The sequence below is a fragment of the Callionymus lyra genome, chromosome 2 (assembly GCF_982586985.1).
Source record: "Callionymus lyra chromosome 2, fCalLyr1.hap1.1, whole genome shotgun sequence".
Lineage (NCBI taxonomy): Eukaryota > Metazoa > Chordata > Actinopteri > Syngnathiformes > Callionymidae > Callionymus > Callionymus lyra.
The window spans coordinates 17,215,042-17,237,940 of record NC_141819.1 but is presented as its reverse complement, the minus strand read 5'-3'; the positions used below and the strand labels follow the sequence as shown (position 1 = coordinate 17,237,940).

Here is a 22,899-nt window from a genome sequence, read left to right as displayed (position 1 = left end):
ATCGCTTCCCGCGCTCAACATCTTTTTATCGCCACATTTCTTCCGCTTGAATTCAAGGAAAAATGAGTCTTCTCTGAGCAGAGATGACAGTTTTGTCAGCACTTACCAGACTTTCTTTTTTTTTGTTTATCTCTCAAGATTGGTAATGTGTTCTTTGTCACACTTTTTTCTACATTCATTTGTTGGTTTCATAAAGCGTTCATTAAATATTCCCTGCTTCCATTCTCTGTCGAACACCAGCTAATTTGGGAGCGGTGATGAGTCCCATCACTGTTATTCATTTTACCTCCAATAATCAATTACTGTCACGCTGAGCAACATGATTCATTTGCCTGGTGTCGCCGTCGCTCTAACCTGCTATTAATATTCACGTCTTCCGGCTCTAATAAATCAGGCTTGATACATATTTCACGCTGGCGTCCGCTCAGATCCTCCCCTGACATCCTTATCTGCGCCTACATTTGTTTTCCTCCGGTCCAGAAAGAGATACTTCAACATAACAGAGTGCAGATTGCTGTATATCGAAGTCTTGTCATGTTGACAGCTGACGCGTCTCCCAGATCTGTGTTGTTGCGCAAACAATCTGAAGACGTCTGGTCTGGAGACAGAGCTGTGTAGCCATTATTGTGAGACACACAAGCGTTCAAGAGCAACTCATGTTCAGATGTAAGTGTGTCTTAAATAGATGTTGGACTCTATTGTATCATCAGTGTTTGTTTGTACAAAACTCTCTTTTCATTGAAATATTTACATTAGAAAATTATCTTAAGCCCCGCCCACTGAAAACACTTAATTTTTTTGAGATTAAATCTTGTTTACCATAACCACAACCACTCTGCTGTGATTGGTCTAAAATCAAGGTTTGTCACCACTTGTCTTCAATCCCTGAAGTTTCCACCTTCAAGAAACTCATTGTATAAACAAGGGGGGGTGCTTTATTCCAGCTGAAGCCATTATTAAGTCATAATGGACTCTCGTAACCTCTCGTTCGCTGAGATTACAAACAAGGACTTTATAAAGTAATCATTTTGAGAGGCTTACTGCATCTTGGAGAGGAAGACTTCAACATTTGAAACATGGGAGTGAGTCAGGAGAGTTGGGTTTTTGCCCTTTAATTAAATATAGTATTAAGGTAAATCCAACTTGTGCCTTTTCGGCAGAAAACAAAATGAAATACTGTGAAACAAATAAGGGACTTTAATGTTATCTCAGGGTCAAGGTGACCTGAAAAAAACAAATGTGGGACACAAGGGGTACCTCAAGATGTTTTTTAGACTACTTTAATACTAAAACATCATGGAATCCAAACTTGATTTCAGTGTAGTATGTTTAAGGTGCAGTGATCTCCGCCCCACATCTGCGATCTGGCCTAAATCAATTTGTTTTCTGTGTGGATTTTTGTTAACTTGATTTTTTTAGTATGTAGGGGGCGCTATTGTGTGGACCACAGAGTGAAACATTTATCCTACTTTGCATGCCTCTGCTTTTAGGGGCCGAAATATACTTTTTTTTTATCAACAGCCAAAATGCACCAGTAAAGGCTTAGACACATAAAACACCAACGTTTCTTTACCACAAAGGCCTTTGTAAGTCACAGCTTCTATGCATCATCTGTGCTGGCGAAGAAAGAGCTGAGCCAGAAGACGAAGATCCCCCTTGACCCGCATGTCTATGTCCCTGCTTTCACAGAACAAGATGTTTTAAACTATCTTTCACAAAGTCACTTTTCTACACATCGTCACCACTTTGGGACAGCCAAGAAGCAGAACTCTCATCATCTTCTACCTCAGTGGGAGAGAAGTTCTGCAGAGCTACAGACCAAATATTAACTTTCTAATCCGGTATTCTGAAGCCAAACCCTGCAGCCGCCCTCGCTCTGCTCCACATGCATTCATGACAGGACTCCTCGCTGGAGGAACCTGTGTGAATGTTAAACAGAAATGTGTAGTTTGGACTTTATTGTTGTCATCACGAAACTGAGAAGTACTACAGAGAACTTCCAGAGGAGGAGGTCGTGTGAGATAAAGGTTTGAACACTTGTTGTACTACAGTACCTGCAGTACGTCACTGTTTCGCCCTTGAAATAATCTAGAGGAGAAAGTGACTCTAAAGCTTACTATTAAGTTGGTTCTATCTCTTGCTTGGATTCTGATATACACTTTCGTCATTACCGGACAACAACATTTCCCCTTTTTTTTTTAAATATATGTATTTATTTTTTAATAAATATATCTGCAAAAACAATTGATTTACACAGTTAATTGTTCAAAAACACAAACTGGATGGGATGAAGATGGAAGGATTAGGTAGGTTCCAAAAAAAAAAAATAATAATAACACAAAAAAATGACTAGAAAACAGTACAACATATGAACACACAAGATATGGACACACATGATATGAACACACAAGATATGGACACACAAGATGTGGACACACAAGATATGAACAGACAATATATGAATTACAAGATATGGACAAACAAGATATGGACACACAATATATGAATTACAAGATATGGACACACAAGATATGAATTACAACATATGGACACAAGATATGGACACACAAGATATGGACACACAATATATGAATTACAACATATGGACACAAGATATGGACACACAAGATATGGACACACAAAATATGAATTACAAGATATGGACACAAGATATGGACACACAATATATGAATTACAACATATGGACACAAGATATGGACACACAATATATGAACACACAAGATATGGACACACAAGATGTGGACACACAAGATATGAACACACAAGATATGGACACACAAGATATGAACACACAAGATATGAACACACAAGATATGGACACACAAGATATGGACACACAAGATATGGACACACAAGATATGAACACACAAGATGTGGACACACAAGATATGAACACACAAGATGTGGACACACAAGATATGAACAGACAATATATGAATTACAAGATATGGACAAACAAGATATGGACACACAATATATGAATTACAAGATATGGACACACAATATATGAATTACAACATATGGACACAAGATATGGACACACAAGATATGGACACACAAGATATGGACACACAAGATGTGGACACACAAGATATGAACACACAAGATATGGACACACAAGATATGGACACACAAGATGTGGACACACAAGATATGAACACACAAGATATGAACACACAAGATATGGACACACAAGATATGGACACACAAGATATGGACACACAAGATGTGGACACACAAGATATGGACACACAAGATATGGACACACAAGATATGGACACACAAGATATGGACACACAAGATGTGGACACACAAGATATGGACACACAAGAAGTGGACACACAAGATGTGGACACACAAGATATGAACACACAAGATATGAACACACAAGATATGGACACACAAGATATGGACACACAAGCTATGAACACACAAGATATGGACACACAAGATATGGACACACAAGATATGAACACACAATATATGAATTACAAGATATGGACACACCTGATGATCTCATGCTACACAATTACCATCTAGTCCTGTTACAAGGTCAAGACCACATGGGCGGGGAGGCGGGGGACACCCTGGAGAGGTCCGGTTGATGAGGACAACCACTCACACTAAAGACAATAAGGAGTGCCTGTGTAGGTTAGGACTGTGGGAGGAAAAGTGCAGAAACGGTAGAAACCTAATTATAAAAACCTTTAGCGTTCTGTACATGAGGCTTTTTTTTTCCTGCAATAAATCTCCAGAATCAGTTCCGCGTGTGCAGACGAACTCATTTATATTCCAAAACCCAATCTGCCGGTTGGTGCGGCGAGAGAGACGTCTCATGGCAGCTTCTCTCCGAACGCTCTCCTAAAATCCCTGACCAGGTGATGAATGTACGTTCAACCTGAGCGAGGAAGCCGTCACTCTACGTGGTAAAATGATGCGAAAACAACCTTTTGATTTGACAGGATCGCATCGGAGCTGAGATGACTCAGCAGAAACTTTCTGTCATGCTAGCAGCACTTGCGTCACTCACGTCCACGTGCATGTTCGTCTTCGAAAGCTGCTGGTTCCAATCCCTCTCCGGCAGCTGGAGAGTTTTAGATTCAAAGATTTTGATGACACTGTAGAGTGGTCTGTTGTGCCCCGTCAGTGAGACTGCTAATGAGGTACTTCTTTCTCCGCCATTTAAATTCATGACGGCAACACTTTAGCCAATCACACGTCAGGAAAGTGACTAACTAGGAAGCCTGCAAGTCGTGGCGGTGTAAACAAATACATAATTAGTATGTAGAGCGTACACTTCGGTGGTAACCATGGCAACAGGCCATCCCGTCAGAGTTCTCCCAATATTTTTTTAGCTTTAAAGATTCACTTTCTTGCTTAAAATCACCTTCAAACCCCAATGAATGTACCGACACTGGGGGGCGTCGTAACTCGGATGGTTGAGTAGCTGTGACTGAGAGGTTGCTGGTTCCATTCCAGCTCCTAGTGTGTTTGTGTTGTTGTGTCTCTAAAGTAACACCATAAACCCATGTTTCCTCCTGGTTGATGAGCCGGCGTGCATTTCTGGAATATTGAAACAGTTTGTTTTCATGTCTTAACAAGAAGTATCTGTCTCGCCTGCTGTTAATACAAAACTCTGCAGCGAGAATTCTGACCCGCTCTAGTAGAAGAACTCACATTTCTCCGATCCTTAAAACTCTTCACTGGCTTCCAGTTTCTTTCAGGATCAACTTTAAAATTCTGGTTCTTACTTTCAGATCTATTCATGGTCAGACTCCTCCTTACATCACTGATCTGATCCAGCCTTACACCCCAGCTCGGGCTCTGAGGTCTGTGGAACAGAATCTACTGATGGTTCCTGAACACACTTCTGGACCAGAGGAGAGAAATCCTTCCAGGCTGTTGCTCCTAAGCTTTGGAAAGATCTTCCTCTCCCTCTGTGTTTGATGATCTACTGACTACTTCAAGAAACATCTTAAGGTGTTTTTATTTGTTCAGGCTTTTACCTGATTTTCTTAGACTCCTTTATTGTTCTCTGTGTTATCTTGACCTTTTAAGTATATATTTTATTGAGTATTGTTTTGATACTTTAAGCGCTTTGTGACCCTGGTCTCGAAAAGCGCTATACAAATATAAACGACTTACTTACTTACAACATTACTGCCTACATCTATGGCTGTTTCCATACACTGATCTCACGATAAGATGAATTCAGCTCATGATGCAATTCGATACAATATATTTTTCAAATACATTTTCCAAAATACTTCAGTGAAATTTTGTGATTGTTACTCTCTTTTGGTTGAATTAATGGAACTGAAACCCGAAATATGTTGAAACATCAGCTTTAAGAGCAGCTGAAGTCGACTGTATCCTCTCATCCTCAGTCATCGCTGGGATCCTATTGTTCCTTTAGCTGCGAAGGTTCCTAATGGCTGCTGCCATCTAGTGGCCTGGAAGTTTAACTGCAACACTAAAATGAACCAACACTCATGCATGGTAATTGCAAATAAAATATGTAATTACTCTTTTTAAACACTTTATTGAAATGTAATACGTTAAAGAAATATGATTGAAAATTAAAAGAAAGATTGCAGTATTGTTGAATATCGATACAGTATCTTGAAAAAAATATCATCAGTGTGTGTGTTGGGTGTCGGGAAAGATAATGTTATTCTCCTGCTACTGTAAAAGCCTAGTTCAGTCATTTTCAGCAGCCCTTTCTAATTGATTGATCGGTAACATGTCAATCAAACTTCAGTGCTGCTGTGTATCAAAGTGAGCTAACAGACAGAGTGATGAGTCCAACGTGTGACCTTGGAACACAACCTTTGTCTTTCTGTAGGGTTTCTCCTTGAAGGAGTCTGTAAGAAGAGGAGCAGAGAAATTGATTTCATTTGATATCTACTCCCAGTGTGGGAATACTCCCTTTTTCCTCTTTTCACTGAGCTTCTCTCCGAGCTACACAGGGATTGTTGGCGGCTTCAGACCTCAGCGTGACCTTGTCAACACAAGTCAAGGTGAAGTTGTTGTGGAGAGAAGGTTCACCGTCTCCCCTGCCGACTTATAACTGGATTTAGTGATTGACGCTAATTGACGAAATGGCTGCTCGTTGTATTTTCCTTCAAATACCAAGTTCTTTTTTCCTTTGCTGCTGTTTGGTAAAAAAAAAAAAAATACAAGTCGAGCCTCAGTGAGTTGAACTGAGCGTCAGCAAATACCAGCACATGCACCTCATGACTGATTCAAATTGTTATATATATTACCTTTGAAACAATAGTTGAACGAAGATTGAGCTTGTGATCAGTTGAAAATCTTTACAATAAAATCAATTTATTATAGTTTCTCTGGGAGGTCTCTGTGCAAAACAAATACTCACAACTTAGTATGATATAATTATCATGTCACAGGAAAAGGTATATCGACTAATATTTGATTTAAGTTGTTGCAGTTTTTAGCCAGGAATTTTCTTTGGTTCTCTTGTAGTCGGAGTGGAACTTTTTTGGTGTTTTTTTTGTTATTTTATTGTCTTGACTCACTGCCATGTTTCATATGTTGAAGTCTTCCTCTCCAAGATGCAGTAATTCTCTCATCATGACCATGTTTTGAGCTTATTACTTTATAAAGTTCTACCCCGTCTTAAATCTGGGCGAACGAGAGGTTACGAGAGCAGAGTCCATTATGACATAATAATGGCTTCACTCCTACAGCCAGCTGTAATCACGCCCCGCTTTGTTTATACAACGAGTCCCTTGGAGGTGACTTCCAAGATTGTTGACGCGCGTTGACTGACGTTGACGCTTGACCAATCACAGCAGAGTGGGCGTGGTTATGATAAACAAGATTTCTCCACAGGAAAAGGTTAGTGGGCGGAGCTTAAGATCATTTCCTAATGTAAATATTTCAATGAACAGAGAGTTTTGTACAAACACTGAAGATTACACTATTTTTATTCTGGACTTCATAGCTGCAGCAGGATACGCAGTTTATTGTGAAAACATAAAAGATGCTCAATAATCTAATTTAAACCACCCCCCCCCTCTGACCACAGACCGACTACACCGTGTCCACTTTCCTCAGAGCGCTGAAATTGCCGCATTGAGCCATAAATTCCATGACTGTCCTGGTCTCCTCTCTGGCTGTGATCTTTTATTCATGTGATCCTGATCCTCTTCTGTCCCCCGATGCTTCGGCCGGTCTCGGTCCGACCCTCCTGCTCCACGGCCTCCTTCAGCAGCACCAACACTCACACCAACACTTATCCTCGTAATTATTGTGCAGCCGTTCGAACACACGTCCGCGCGCCGCTAGAGCGCAGACGAGCTAATGGCAACACAGCAACTTAACTCTCAGCCACTTCTGCCCCCGCTGAGAAGAAGTGTGGACCAGAACCAGACCGCAGTCAGAGGGCGGTCACTCGCTCGTTTGTAAACACTCGGGGGGAATTATTATTTCCTCAGGGGACACATTATATACTGTGATTATCGTCAAGGCGAAGGAGAGAAACGAACCGACTGAAAAACAAAGTGATGAGAAAATAAATCAACATAAAATAAACCTTAAAGCAGCTCCAAGCGATTTAAAGTCGAGCGACGCCAGTGGACTAAAGTGGTCGTTTTTAGCCCGACTTGAGACTACATTTCCCATGAGCTCTCGCCAGATGTCCCGGTTTGCAGCGGTTGGATGAATTTTCTTTTTCCAGACTTCCATTGTCTGTTGAATGAAGGATGATACCGATGACGTAATGAATCAGATTGTGGAAAATTAAATATGATTTGACGGCTTTGTAAATAACATAACCCCCCTCCCCCATGTAGCATGTTCACACCATCCCCAAGAACTTTCACAGTGAAAATAAAAACACAAAACACCTCAAGTCACGGTATATGAGTCATTCAACTAGTTTTAAGTTGATGCGTCATCACAAGTTATTTTAGTACAAAAATATTAAAGGTACTCAAAACTAACCCCAGTGCTGCTTTAAAATACCAATTAAATATTTATAAACATTTTCATTTTTTAATTCCATCTCAATCCTCTTCCCGTGTCGTTCCCGCCTCACTATTCTATTCCTGAACCACCTGCTCCGCTGCCAGAAGCGGCCGCAGGTGTTTTTCCTCTTATGGACGATCAGACCCGAGCTCGGGCTCCGACGCCCCGGGTCACTGGACTCACCCGCTGAAGAGAGTCGCTTGTGCCGCGACTGATGTCAAACACCTCTTCAGCGAACACGGTTCAACCGAGGCCACAGTGAGATATTTACATTTCTGATCACGTTTCAACGAAAACCAGTGCAGCAGGATCCAGGCAGGAGTGAGTCTGGCTCAGAGGGTCCGGAGTGACTGCAGTGTCCTCCCTCTACACCCCCTCGCTCGCTCGCTCGCCTCTCTGGAGACTTGGATGGTTGCTGATGACGTCAAAGCAAATATGTGCAGTTCTGGACACTCTTACCACAATGCATCTGTTTTGTGACCTTGAACGCAGTCGTTTCTTTCTCTCTTCATGTAGAACCCAATATTATAACATATTATAGATACTGCAAACATTTGTAAACGTATTTCTGTGCAAGTAGATCAGTGTCTATTGAATGGTTGAATAATTGAATTCAATAATTTGAACAAGTATCTATCCTAAGTATATCTTTGTTTAAAGTATTGCATGATATAAAATCATTATGCAAGTATTTTAAAACACACATTTTGGTCCAATAGTTATAAACACGAATTTCAAGACTTGACTGCAGATGGCTTACCTTGGATGTTGGTTCCATTTTTCTATCGCTTATTTTGTCAACAACACTGGCAATACAAATATTACTAACTTACTTAGTACAAGTTTCTGATTCTGATTAATACATTTTAAAGTAATTTTAAAGGCGGAATGTGACAATTAGAAAGAACGGGTGAAACATTTATGAGTTTCCATTCTCTATCATTTATCAAAATGGAGAGTTGGGGCCAATCAAATATCTTAATATATTTTTATTTTAATACAAGATTAAAGTCGTAAATACATTCATAATGAGTCATATAAATGATTAACATTTCTGAGAGAATTTATGGCATTATCATGATAAAATCACAATTTATACATATATTTATACAACGTCTATGTATGTATAAATGTTTGTGTGCTTGTGTGTGTGTATATATGTATATAATTAGACTTCTTTAACCAATTCAGATTTCTAGAAACGAGAGCGTTCATTTTGAAAGTCCCTCTGAGTGTAAATCCAGTTTTCCCACAAGTCCCGTAGAGTAAGAAATAGGTCAACCGGGAATGTTGTGCTACAAGAAGATGTTGACGCAGCAAACGCGCTTCATTCAAGTGGAAAAATCAAAGTTCATCCGATTCTTCTTTTCTTTTTCATAAACGATGATATTTCAGATTGAATGTTAGATTATCAGATTTCTGATCTCACTCATTAGATTTAAACATCTTCATAAAGAAATATAAAATATCAAAACAATTACTATTTTATAGTTTAGTAAGTATTTTAATAAATAATAATAATAATAATACAATTTGTTTAGTTGTGTTAATATTATCTGTATTAAGGAATCCACTTCTGCAGTTTAAAATAAATAAATAAAAGAAACTGTGAAAATATATAAAATGCTCAGTGTGACCAGCAGCTCAGTCATTTAGTTTGATCGCAAAATAACAGTAACTTAATGTACCATTGATTGTTATTATGGTCTGCTCCTTTCCAGGGTGTTCCCCGTTTCTCACGCCAAGTAGGTTGAATAGGCCCCGCCCCTTGCATAGGAGATGATGAATGAATGATTCCCAGAACTGTGTGTCGGGGAAATGTCCCTGTGTTATTTCTTGTGTCTAGAAGTTTAAAAAAAACATAAAATAAATGGTGCTTCATGTTGTATGGGCTCATACTTGTTCAGTGTTTTTATAGTAGTTTAAAAATGTTAGGAAACCTGGTTCTGACGATGATGTTCTGGAGAGCCATCTGGATCCAAGATGGTTTTAAAGGATTATTGACTTATATGTTTACAGCTCAAACATTAATATCAGTGCATTGCTAGATTCAGCTTCAGTTGAATCGACATCACTGGTGGTTTGCTGGTTAGATTTTCTTTTTCTAACTTTTTTTCCTCTTAAAAATGTTGTCAACACTTTTGGCTTCCAATTAAAAACCTCCTTGATGAGCTTGTGATCAGGGTGAGACGAGAACACCACACTCCACTCTCTAACTAACACACACACACACACACACACACCTACCAACAGTTTGAGTCACAGACCATGTCTGTATGTTTACAGAGAGCGAGAGGAAACCAGAGTGCCCTGGAGAAAGACACACAGCCGAAGGATAAAAACACATCCGTGTTCACTTCAAACCCACAGTTGCAGCAGCGAGACTGGTGTTTTTCCGTCTCTCCTCCACACATCCAATGGTATCATCCAGAAATGTCTCTGTTGTCGCCACCTGTGAGCGTCAGGAAGGTTTCAGCACAAACAAGGAGTGTTTTGGCCTTTTCTTCTGGTGTCTTTAACAAGTGATGGAGCGTCGCTCTCGCCCGGCTCGGCCCACGGCTGCTGCAGAGATGGATGGTTTCTTCAGGTGTTGAGGGACAGAATGAGGTGAGGGAATCCCACATACTTTAATTTGATGGATTTAGGCTCAGACTTTTCGGGTTTCAGTGGAGAAAAGGAGCCCATGTTGACAGTCGACGTGGAGAGACTTGGTGTTTCTGCTTTTATAATGGATCATATTGTAGCTTTTTAACCAAGTTGTAGCCAGTTTGCTGGTTGTGAAGAACACAGAGTAAAAAATGAAGAAAATGCAAATAAAAAAACAAAAAGCTTGTCAAGTTTTAAAGTTAATTATATATTCTGTCTGTTTGTCCATTTAAAAAAACCAACCACAGATCATCAAATTTAAATACAGGTACATGGTATTGTGGTGCTAATGCGTACATTTAGAAACAAACAATATTTAGTTTACTAAACAGATTAGTTAAGGTTCTTGCAGCTACAAAAACATATCAGGGGTGAAACTAAAGACAAACTGATGTGATACATTATTTGACTGTATTTTGTTTAATGCTTCAATACTTCTGCACTTGCATGCTATAATATAAAGATATTTACAACAACTACATTTGATGTATTAGAGAGTAGGTAACAGTGACTGTAATAGGAGTGTGAGTAATGAGTCAGTTCACTTAATCACATAGTTTAAATAAAATAAAATAAATCTGTCCGTTGAGCCTTGACTTTGGAGTGTTACTCTATTGATGTTAACTTTACTGACACTACATACATACAGACTATTGTAATAGTTTATTTTCGTGTCTCAACAAGAAGCAGCTGTCTCGCCCGCAGTTAATACAAAATTCTGCAGCGATAATTCTGACCCGTTCTAGTAGAAGAACTCACATTTCCCAGATCCTTAAAACTCTGCTTTGGCTGCCAGTTTCTTCTAGTAACCACACCTATATCAGGGTTGAGCGACTTCTGTGCGATTTGAATTTGTTCCATTTTCCACACAGAAAAACGCTGCACACTGTTTTTGATGCGACTCCTGTGTTTTATGAAGCTTTTACTAGGAAGACGTCAACGTCATCTTTTCTAAACACTATTTGACACTACGTCAACAAATCGAGATGTCAAGGAATTATTTATAACTTTATTTTTCGATCACTTTTTTCCTATCACTCCAGGAATACAAACCCGTAACTGCTGCAACGATCCACATATTTAGTTTTTAATATTTAATCAAATCTTTCTGTCATTCTCTATATTTTAAATAACTATCTTTGATACGATGCATTCAGGTACAGTCAGAATTGAGATTTGATCAATAAGCTCCACATATTCTGCTTGATGACCGTACATCTGTCACGTCCACGACTACTCTTCTTCCACCCGATTACTTGCACAAACCGCCGGCTGACCGAGGCGTGAGGTTGTGGGAGTGTCGAGTGATGAGTCACCCTCTTGACAGTGGAAGTCTCTAACGTCGTCACAGCAGAAACGAGCCGGAGGAGGAGATGATATCGATTCCCCTTGTTTACGACACTCTTGTCCGATAATCAGAGTCCTCATCGCCTCTAACATGTCTTCTCTCTTTCCCGCCTCCCTGTCTGGTGGCATCTCCCTACTTTCTTCTCCTCCATGCTGTTCTTTTTTTCTTTCAAATTCCTCTCATCCTCTCAGCTCTGATCAAAGGCAGGAACCAGCTGGAGGAGTCCATCCTCCAGAATCGAACCCTTCTCTCCATCCCGTTCTAAAAATGAATCTATTGTTATTCCTCTCTATTATTGTCCACACACTCGATACTAGGATGGTGAGTTAGCCACTGTGGCGCTGTCAGATACAAAGCGAGCTTTAAAGCTGAAAAGGTTGAGACATGAAAGGATTATTTCTGATCAACAGTGCACTGCTGGAACTGTCATTCAACAAACCATTTAGAGCAAAGAAACTTCAAATAGGATTAGAAGTTTTCAAACTATCTCTTTCATGAATAAGAAAAGAGATGTGAACTAGCGAGAAGGAAAACGATCCACAGATGAGTGTGAGAACGAAGTGCTCTTCATTTCTTACTGACATGTGTGGTCACCGATACACCCACCCAGAGAACAAGATGTTGAATGATTTTTCTCTGTCCGAGCTCAGTCATTCAGGAGAGACTCAAATGAATCATGGATGCAGTTTGGATTAGTCGCTAAGCCCCAGTGTCTTCAAGGGTTGTCAGTGCACTATCGGGGGAAATCTGCAGAACCTGCATCCGCAATAGAATATTATGAATATGTTTTTACGGCTACCAGATTCGGACAAAAATGTAGCTTAAAAGACGATCACGGATTCCATTTACGCATCTGTGTTGCATTCAAAACACACAACTTTATTTATAGATTCGATGACGTAGGGTCTCTTGAGTCTCAACGATTTAATGAAAGATAAAGATCAAATTGATTCATGTGTTTATACCATCAAGTGGTGACAACCGAGATAACAATTAAGACGTTCCAGGGAAAGTTTATTGTCTTCCAGCATGTTTGGTTGACTTGGAAGGAGAACATGATGTCAGCTCCACAGTTTGTTTATGTTGATGATGGTAATGAAAACGTTTTTCCTGCAAAACTGTATTTATTTTTGGAAGCTGGTAAAATCGGTAATAACCGGGTAAATAATTGTGTCATGTTTCAACTAATTGTAGAAGACGAAACGTCCTGATGTTTAAATATATACCAACTGTATGGTTCATTAAAATCAATGTTTGGATACTCGAGAAAACAATACAATCTCGTCTATAAATAAAGCTATGTTTTTCTCGTGCATAAATAGATTTTTGATGATTTCCCAGATCGAGTACTGAAGATAATATACAATATATCAGGTCGCCACAAAAACATGCGTTCCCGGACCGCTCAGATTTCCCGGATCCAGTACTGACGGGGATCTCAGGATTCTGGATCAACATGTCCATTTTGGATGATATGAGTTCATCATCATCTTTAAAAAACATTTAAAATCCTCTTTTGGCTTGATCAAAATAAAAATCTACTGAAGACGAGTTAATGTAGTGACTTGTAGAACATTTAATCAAAAGTCTTTTTCATATTAACACGTCTTTAAAGGAGAATAGATTTGTCTTTTTTGCCTCTTTTAAAATGAAGTTTTATTTAAATGGCACAATCACATTCTGAATATGGTTGTCAATTGTTCTGCTCAGCTTTTGTCTGCAGCTCCATTGAAAAGCTTTTGATTGGGTTGTTTGCGACACTTGTGTGAGGCTCAGAACAGACCATGTGTCTGCAGGGCTGTTTGTTGTTCTCCGGCTGATAATGGAGTTAAAGAGCAGGACTGCAGGTAGAAGGCCTGGAATAGTGAAGAAATGAAAAGGGTCTGAATGTTTTCTGCGGTCGCTTCGGGGGGAAGCTCTCGCTAGAAAACTCCATTAAGCCGAGGTCACGTGATTCTACTTTGTCCTCTGGATTACTCTGGAAAATGTTTTTCACTGCCTCCAGTTCATCAGTTGCAGAAAATTCTCCCGACATTTCTGCGATGGGAGATCGTGAGAGATGATACTGCGGATCGTCCTTGACTGACTTTTCATCATGATGCTTCAGACCAAAGAGCCTCCTCTCCCCAAAGTGTCCGTCACAAAATACACTTAATGTAGAAGATGTTTCCATTATGATCATCAACGAGCTCCAAACATGTGGTCCCTTATTTGGTCGTAGTGTTTTGTTTGAAGGACAATGATGGAGGTGATGGTGCTGTGGTCCTTTTTTTCTTTTTAAAAACATAGAGGAACTTCCCTCAGGCTGTAAAGGTCTTTCTGCCTGAGGTAAGAAACAAACACAATTCAAAGTCAATCTGCGGTCATGCTACTGTCATTTATTCATTTTCATGTTGTAATCACATCTTCTTCTTAGTCTTCCTCATTTTTGTCTTCTTTTTATTCATCTTCGACAGTCCTGGTCCGACACTGTCTTTCCTCTACAGGCGTCCAAACCATCTCTCCGCCTTAAAGTGATGGTTTAACAAAAAAATTCAAACGTCACTCATTTTTTAATCACCCTTATGTTAACTAAGGGTTTGGATTAGTTTCAAAGTAATCTGTTCCTTTTTAGAGTTGTAGAGCAAAAATGTATGTTCATTTTATTGTAGCAACTGGCTTGTTTTCATCTTCATTTTTGTCCATAAAGACACTTAAAAACATCTCTGTAAAGTCCATCCAGTATTGAAGCCTCGACATGAGAAATTAGTCTGAAAATACTTTACTATATATCTACACGTTTGTGAGTCAGCAACCTCATTAACAAGCTTAAAATCTGGATTTTAAGCTTGTTTGTTGCAGAAGCTAACATGCTACACAGACAGACTGGTAGCTCCCAGTGTGTATGTGTAGCAGCATGTTAGCCTGTTAGCTTCTTCAACAAAGTCTAGAATTTTTTGGTGAACTATTACTTCAACTTTGTCTACAAACTCTTATCTCTGATCTTGTCCTTTCTGGTCGCTTCAGATGACGACTTCAACTCAGACTCTGGCTCTTCTTAACCAGACCACTCTATAGACACTGTTGTCTTCACCCGGCCTGCTTTACCTTCTTTTTATTTACGTCCATTACTCTTGATGATCGACCTTCTCCCCAGAAAATCACTATATCATCAGCAAACATCATGGTTTATGTAGAAAATGCTGTGACACAATGTCACTGCTATATATTGTACATTGTAAAAATGTTTCTGTTTTTGTGATACATCGAAGCCAGTCAAATCACTTTGATGTTGGGAATTCTCCCATGAATCCCTTTGCAACCGGACCCTTTAGAATTTCCTATGAAGACCCCCTGAGCTAAACAATAACGGATGTTTTGTCAGGATTTCTTGTTTTTTGGGGACTTTGAGAACGTGGTTGCATCACTTTTTTTCTATCCTGTTCCATCCTGTGTTAATGTGTGGAGCAGTGGTTCTAAATTTAGATTATTTTTAGAAAATAGAGTTGTGTGCCAGATGGACAAACATGCATTAGCATCAACATGAACATCATCTCAACCTCCTCGAGTCTCCTGAGATTATTTGTACAACAACAACTTTGATTTGCTCCATCTGGAAAATACATCTGGACCAGAATAGATAGATATACGTAACCAGTAGCTTTAAAAATCAAAAATAGAATCATTGATATTGATATTATTTTGTCGTCTTCACACTGAATTCACAATGTTGTGGCAGAACCCAGTTGTCTCTGCTGTCACTCCATCACGACCATGGTATCAGTTTTAATGTGATAGTTTCAGCACTTTCTTTGACGTCCTCAGATCAGCGCCCACGCTCACACTCTGGAAGACTTTCACTGTTGAAGCGAACGCAGCCGACTAGAAAAAAAAAAACACCATAAAATCCCGACAATTGTTACGCTGGCTGTGTCTCCACTTACTTTGTAACGGTTCTGGTTTTAGTGTCTCGCCCCCAGAGGTCACTTGAGTTCAAACCTACAGGAAGAGGCAACTCGTGGGAAACGGCAGTAAGTTCACGACATGTCAAGTCTACATTTTTAGCTGAGAACTCGTTTTTGATCCCATCTCCCCCACCCGTTCCCCCAAAAAATATATATATTTCAAGTGAATGAAAAAACGATTTATTTACAAGATATTACAATAATGTAAAATACGATGCAAGAATTTTAGGACAAAAATAACTTTCAATTACGGTTCCATTTTTCAATACCAAAATTTAAAAAGAAAGAAACATTAGGTTCTTTATTCTTAAAGATTTTTAAGATATAGAACATTTTCACAGTAAATTAAAAGTGTTGGATATGTCCATGTCTCCTTTACATTCAAAGACCTTATAATTCAGTCTTTGTTTACACTACATAAGTCCTGATGTGTCTCATGAATGGCTTAATGGGGGATGAATGAACTGTTTCATTACCAGGGGTCGGTGTCATTTATGCTTTTTCAGACACTGTTCCTCCCACAGTATGTACTTTTTTGAGTATTGTTTTGATTGTCTAAGCGCTTTGTGACCCTGGTCTCGAAAAGCGCTATATAAATAAATATTACTTACTTACTTACTGTCCAAAAACATACAAAGGTTTATTGTGAAATTGTCCATATGGCTGTATGACAGGTATGACAAATGACAAATGGTCTTTGTGTGCCCTGCGACAGACTGGGGTCCTATCCAGGGTGTCCCCCCGCCTCTCGCCAGATGGAAGTGGCATAGGCTCCGTAAATGATTAATGAAATGAAATATAATGAAATAAACGGCATAAAATGAATGAATAAATGGTGTCAAACTGGGATTTCTGGAAGGTACTGGTGCTAAATATCGGCAAACAATTAGTAGCTTAAATGTGTTCTTGTTGTTAAGGGTATAAATTGTGTGCACGTGCAATGGTGCACGAGGGGCTCTGCAAGTGCGGATGTTGAGAATAATTGATTCTGAGGTAACTGTTTCTACATCAAGTCTTCATCAGGGAAAATGAAGCTTGAATGAGTAAAAAGCACCAAGATCTGCATCAGAACCATCACTTTAGTATTGCGTAAAGGAACCATCACTATTAATAGCATGGTTGATGCTAATGCTTGAATGTTGTTTTGTGTGGCTAACATGTGCAGCTTAGCGGCTACTCCAGTATATTTTAACACGCCAGATCTGTTTTCTTTTTATGCAAAAAAAAACCCAAATTGTTATTCAGCTCCCATCTCCATGCTTCCTCTGCATGCTGATTTTAAGACTTTCACGGATGAGGCCTCAAACAAATCCCAGGAAAACAATGCGAGGAAGTGGCGAATGCAACACCACAGAGACTTCATATATAGCCAGCTTTAAAGAGTCAAATGTATCTTAGCAGTTCAGCTTTTGCTGCAAACATGTCGGGAACCAGAAAGCGGAGAAATCCAGCAGTTTTCATCTTTTAACGTTATCGTGAAAAGAAGAAGGAATCTTCTAGATCTTTCTCAGACACGCGCGCAGAACATTTCCTCAGTTGCGAGCGCCAGAGCCGCGAGGTGTTGGCTGCGGTCAGATCAGAGGGCGTCTGTTTCAACGTATAAACAGTCTTTTCCCTGCGCGAGGCTCTTATCAAGAGCTGGCCTTCCTCAGGAAGTCTGCCAGGCTCACCGACACCAACACTGTTGCCAGAGAAACGTCATTCAAAACTAACACCTCACTGGAAATATTATTTCAAGACATTTCCAAGGGTTTTCTTTACAAGTCTGACACTTTTAATCTTTGCTATCATCATGATTAAATATTTCCCTACAGCCATAATAGACAATAATGAATTTTAATCTGAAAAGTTGAATGTATTGACTCCAGTTTCTATGGAGATACATACGATCATATTATTATCATCAACTATTATTTTTCAATAACACCTGCAAAAGTGTTTTCCTTTTTCTGTTTTTGTACATGACATCTTATTTTTAGTAGATTTAACCCTCAAGCTTGGGATGTCTGAACATTAGCTCCTCAAAGCATCTGCAATTAATTCCATTGCACTATTTCTACACCGTTATATTGACTCTGGACCATAAATAGAAGTCAATAAGTTAAAGATGTTGTATTCTGTTCTGTATACACTTATCTTGTTATCACACAGATTGCATTTACATACATTATATTTACAATTGATTAATGTAATGTAAAAAAGGAAAATATCACTTTAATATGAGGAATAATATTATGATTATCCTGAAGTATTTGCAAAGAAAATGAATGAATTAAAGCGTCTCTTATATACTTATTTAATTAACTAGGAATGTAGCCAACCCTTGTATCTAGAGACAGCGTAACGACAATATAAATAAATAAGAATATGATAATGATATTAACAATAAATGTAGGATATTCATTAACTCAAAGGAAGAATAATAGCTGTAAATAATGTTTCTACAGTGAAGAACCACTGTTTGTCAGCTCAGAGAAAGAAGATGTTCCTTAATCTGCCCTAAACACTCAACTGTCTTCTCCCAGATAACATTCAAAAAATGAATCAGATGTTCCATTTTAAGACAATAATATATACCTTACGTCTTTACAAGACGAAAATTATACGCTTTTCTCTTTTTTTGTGTGGTAATTTAGTGAGGAAATACATATTTATAGGATAATTGGTGAACAGAATGTGAAAAACAAACTCAAAGTGAAATTAAAATTGAATTAAAGATACAGTGCTGCAGTGTTGAGCATAGTGCTAATAGTGCTAAAAGCAACATATATAAACATATACACAGAACACACAACAACTGAAAATACAATTTGAAAATGTATTTTGTTTGTTTTTGTTTATTATGTTTTATTTATTGTGAACAACTATCACAAGAACCCCTTATTATAGTCAGCGCCCTAAGGTGGTGGAACCTTATGAACCCTATGATCTGTTATAATATATTCACATGTAATTAAAGAACCTACTCTGGGTTTAACCTTTTAAATCTTTGCACAGGCATGCAGTAGTTCTGGAAGATGGCTGATGCGAGGCCGGGTGTATATTCGGGTCTCATAGAGGGTCCATATTCATTCTGAGGACAAGCGTAATGATGAGTAGGAATAGGCGTCGTGATAACCTGGATTAATTGCTCTCGTCCAGACCGAGATAAATGGTTTGTCTCCGTGAAAACATCCGACAATCTGATTTGAGGTGAGTTGAGGAACTATCGGGAGGTTGAGCGAGCGTCGGCTTGAGCGATGACTCTCGGCGCCTGGCAGCGTCCGCCGTCCATTAGTTTTGATTAAACTCTACATATTACACATTCCTTTCCCGCAGAATGCTGCCCGGGTTTATTTGTTACTGTCGGGGAATATGAAAACATTCTAGTCGTGCCTCCAGCACCCTGCTGTTTATGAGCTGTGGAGTGAGACGTTTCAGGGAGTTTGTATCTACTCCCAGTTAGACGTCCGACTGTGTCCGACTGTTTGACAACAATTAAAACTCGTGTCATTGTTGTTTCTTTCACAGCGAGGCTGCACACGTGCGGGATTTGTCAGGAAGAAGCAGCAGCATGGCGGCGTAGTGGTGAGTTAATTCTGTCAATGATCTTCTTGTTAAATATGGGTGTGTCGTAGAAAGAATCTAGCAATGCAATACGTATCACGATACGATGTATTGCGATACTGAACAAACAAGGATATATTTATAGTATTTTCCTAGTAAAGACCACATGACTTTTGATGAAGTCGTAACTGGACATATTTTGGTTTCAAAACAAATAAAAGCAAACATCAGATTTAAAAGCTGCTGGAGTCGACTGTATCCTCTCGTCCTCAGTATAGCTGGGATCTCCCAGGATTTTGTTTTTCCTTTAGCTTTGAAATCTGTGAGTATTTGCATTTTTATTGTAAATAATGAAATAAATGTGTATATATACATTTATATACATAAATTAAATGTAAATATAATCTTTAACAGACCTGTGATAAAACGTAATTTAAAAGCCGAAAAAGTACATTCGATAACAAAAAATATTGTTATAATTGTGATTGAATATCGATATGGTATTGTGTGGGAAAAATGCGATGTTTAGGTTTATTGATATTTTCTTACCCCCATATTTTAAAATATTTTTACAAAAATGTTGTCGACCTAAAAAGAATACACACAACAAGGCAGTTTAATTGTCAACCTAGTGTGATACATCTGCACATGTCTTAATGAGAAATATCATCTAATCTTTCAGAACATAAAACAATTGATCATGATTCATTTAAGAATTTTAAAATGTCCAGTGTCGAAAAAAAAAGTACATTTATACCCAAATCCAAACGGCTGTCCTGGCATCTGGAAAGAGTAATCCAGGAATAGCCTAGAGATTATAGTTTAAAGCATATTTCTGATTCTCTATCGTACAAATCATTCATTTGTGAAGTACCTGTGTGGACCTGTCACTGATTTCAACACGACTTTATACGCCATAGATATGAACCCTCGCCACTTTTTAAAACCCACATTAGCATGTTTGCTTGCAGCTCTGGAGCCTTGAGTTTGGAACTGATCTCGTCTGACACGAGATATTTCACGAGATCAGCAGAAGGGGGAGCTTAACCCGGGGCCAAATCACGCCCTCTTTCACTCCATCGCTTTAGATAAAAGGAAATGTGTGAATATTATGCAGGTTATTTCAAGGATGAGGGGAAAAAGTGGATTCCTGCGAGCAAACAAGAGGATTAGTGTCTGGTTGACTTTTTTTTTCTTTGACGTTAAATCCCACAATTTTTCAAAAAAGCAACGTGGATCAACATTTGTGCTTAGAAGATGTTTAAAGCGCAATAAAATACACATTCTACTTGTGTTTAATTCAGTAATATTCAATCTTGTTTACATCATTTCATGACTCTTAATGTTAAATGTGATCTTTTGATGTATTAATGATAAGACTTTTATTACGTAAATCTCCCTGTAGAAACATGTGGACTTCGACTTAAGCTAAATGAAGACAAGTTAACTTTCAAATAATTATTTTTCACCTTAAATGATCGCTCATCTCTTATATATTTCAGAAATGATGAATATAACAGAGGATACATTTACTGTGTTCTTAAATGCTAATACTACAACGTTAGCACGTCTGTTAGCTTTTCACATTAGCCACCATCGCTAGCTTATTGACTTCTGCTGCGAGCTTCTAGCTAAAGCTTCAAATATTTATTTGAGGTGTATCTAAAAGTGGAAATGGATTTATATTTTTGCACCGTTTTAATTTCAAGGCACCGGGCACTGGTTTTATGTAGGAAGCAGCTGCTTTTTTAATGTTGGATGTGTCGGAGTGTGTTATCGATGATGGTTGTATGAGTTCTGATGGATAATAGAGCGTCGTGTGCGATGGTTAATGTCACTGAACAAACGGACAGAGATCAGGGTGTAGGGCTGTCACACCTCGTCTTCATAAATACATCTTCAACACTTAAACACCAAGCCTTTGACTGCTTAAAATGCTTTTACTTTCTCTTTGAAAGTGGATCATGAAGAATCATATTCGATCACAACTTGGCGTCGTGCTACTTTGTTTATTTTTGTTGAGCACTATTTTGTATTGATATGACAACTTAGTGAGAAAAAGATAGTTTGACTGGAAAATACTTCTACATCAACTTCTAAAAGAAAAACAACAATCAAAATCTCTGGTTTACGCAAAATTCAAATGTCACTCATTTTCTTCTCACCCACATATAAACTAGCATATTTTAAAGTAATCTGTTCCTTTTCAGAGTTATGGACAAAAATGTTTGTTCATTTTAATGTATCAACTAGAGCTTAGTTGTCTTTGTCTTCATCTTCGTCTAAAAAGACGCTTAAAAACATCCAAATACCTCCATACTGCTCGTCTGTAACGTCCATCTTGTATTGAATGATATCGCAAGCACTTCCAGTCTACTGTCCACAGCTGAAACATTATTTACCCGGAGTACTTCCTGTCTTCGTAGCACATTAGCATTTAAGCCTCTGCTACAAACAAGCTTAAAATATAGACTTCTTTTAGTTTTCTGGAACAATTCCTCATGTCGGGGCCTCATTACAAGATGGACGTTGCAGACGAGCAGTATGGAGGTATTTGGATGTTTCTTTTTGGACGAAGATAAAGACAAAGAGAACTGACCTCCAGTTGCTACATTAAAATAAACAAAGAATTTTGTCTATAACTCTAAAAAGGAACAGATTACTCTGAAAATAATCTCAACCCTTAGTCAACATGAGGGTGAGTAGAAAATGAGTACATTTTGGATAAACTTTTACTCTAATAACGTTCTGATTCCTCTGAACTGATCAACAATGAATAAACAGCTAGAACAGAAACTGACCTTACAATTGGAACCGTTTAAAATCTCCACCTTTGAGAGCCTTGAATATACAAATCTTGCACCTCACATTCACTCAGGATCTGGTTATTTTTACTCTAATCTTCTGCTGCCGTATACGGACATGAATAATGTGTGCTGGCCGGGCTGCTGTGTTACAGATGCTGCTGCCCAGTCGCTCCGGGGTTCATATCGCTCTCTGATTCAAGCTTGTTTCACTGACTTGGCTCGGTTGGTCGCTGAGATCATGTCCTGGTGGGAACATAGAAGCCATTAGTCGGGGCAGTTATCCAATTTTTGGGCAGTAAATAATTCATGTAATTTACACTAAAGGGCTGCGTCGGCTAAATGAGGAAGTTAAGAGCCGCTTTTTAAAGTAAAAATGTTGCCCTGCAGGAGGAGTTTGGGGTTCAATTCCTTTACACTAAGACCCACAAGAAACATGTCCTTAAGACGAGGACAAAGGCGCAGTAGAGGTGTGTTTGCAGGTCAGAGTCATTGCGAAGAAGGGGATCATACCAGAAGTTAACCTGTGAGGGAAGATCATCCAAATCCAAAGCAAATGTGAGAGGGAGACGACTGGGATGGTGCCTCGAGTCGGACA

At 38.8% G+C, this 22,899-nt stretch overlaps 1 protein-coding gene across 4 annotated transcripts in view; it reads left to right on the top strand.

Annotated features, from left to right (window-relative positions):
• Window positions 1-22,899, top strand: part of kank4 (KN motif and ankyrin repeat domains 4) — an 81,602-nt gene that overhangs the window by 24,172 nt on the left and 34,531 nt on the right. For 3 of the 4 annotated variants that reach the window (XM_087783765.1, XM_087783767.1, XM_087783764.1), the window contains exon 2: window positions 19,462-19,518. The gene's annotated coding sequence lies outside the window, so the exon portion shown is untranslated. Of the gene's footprint in view, window positions 1-10,588; window positions 10,621-19,461; window positions 19,519-22,899 lie in introns of those variants that run through there. The other variant, XM_087783766.1, reaches the window with a different exon arrangement.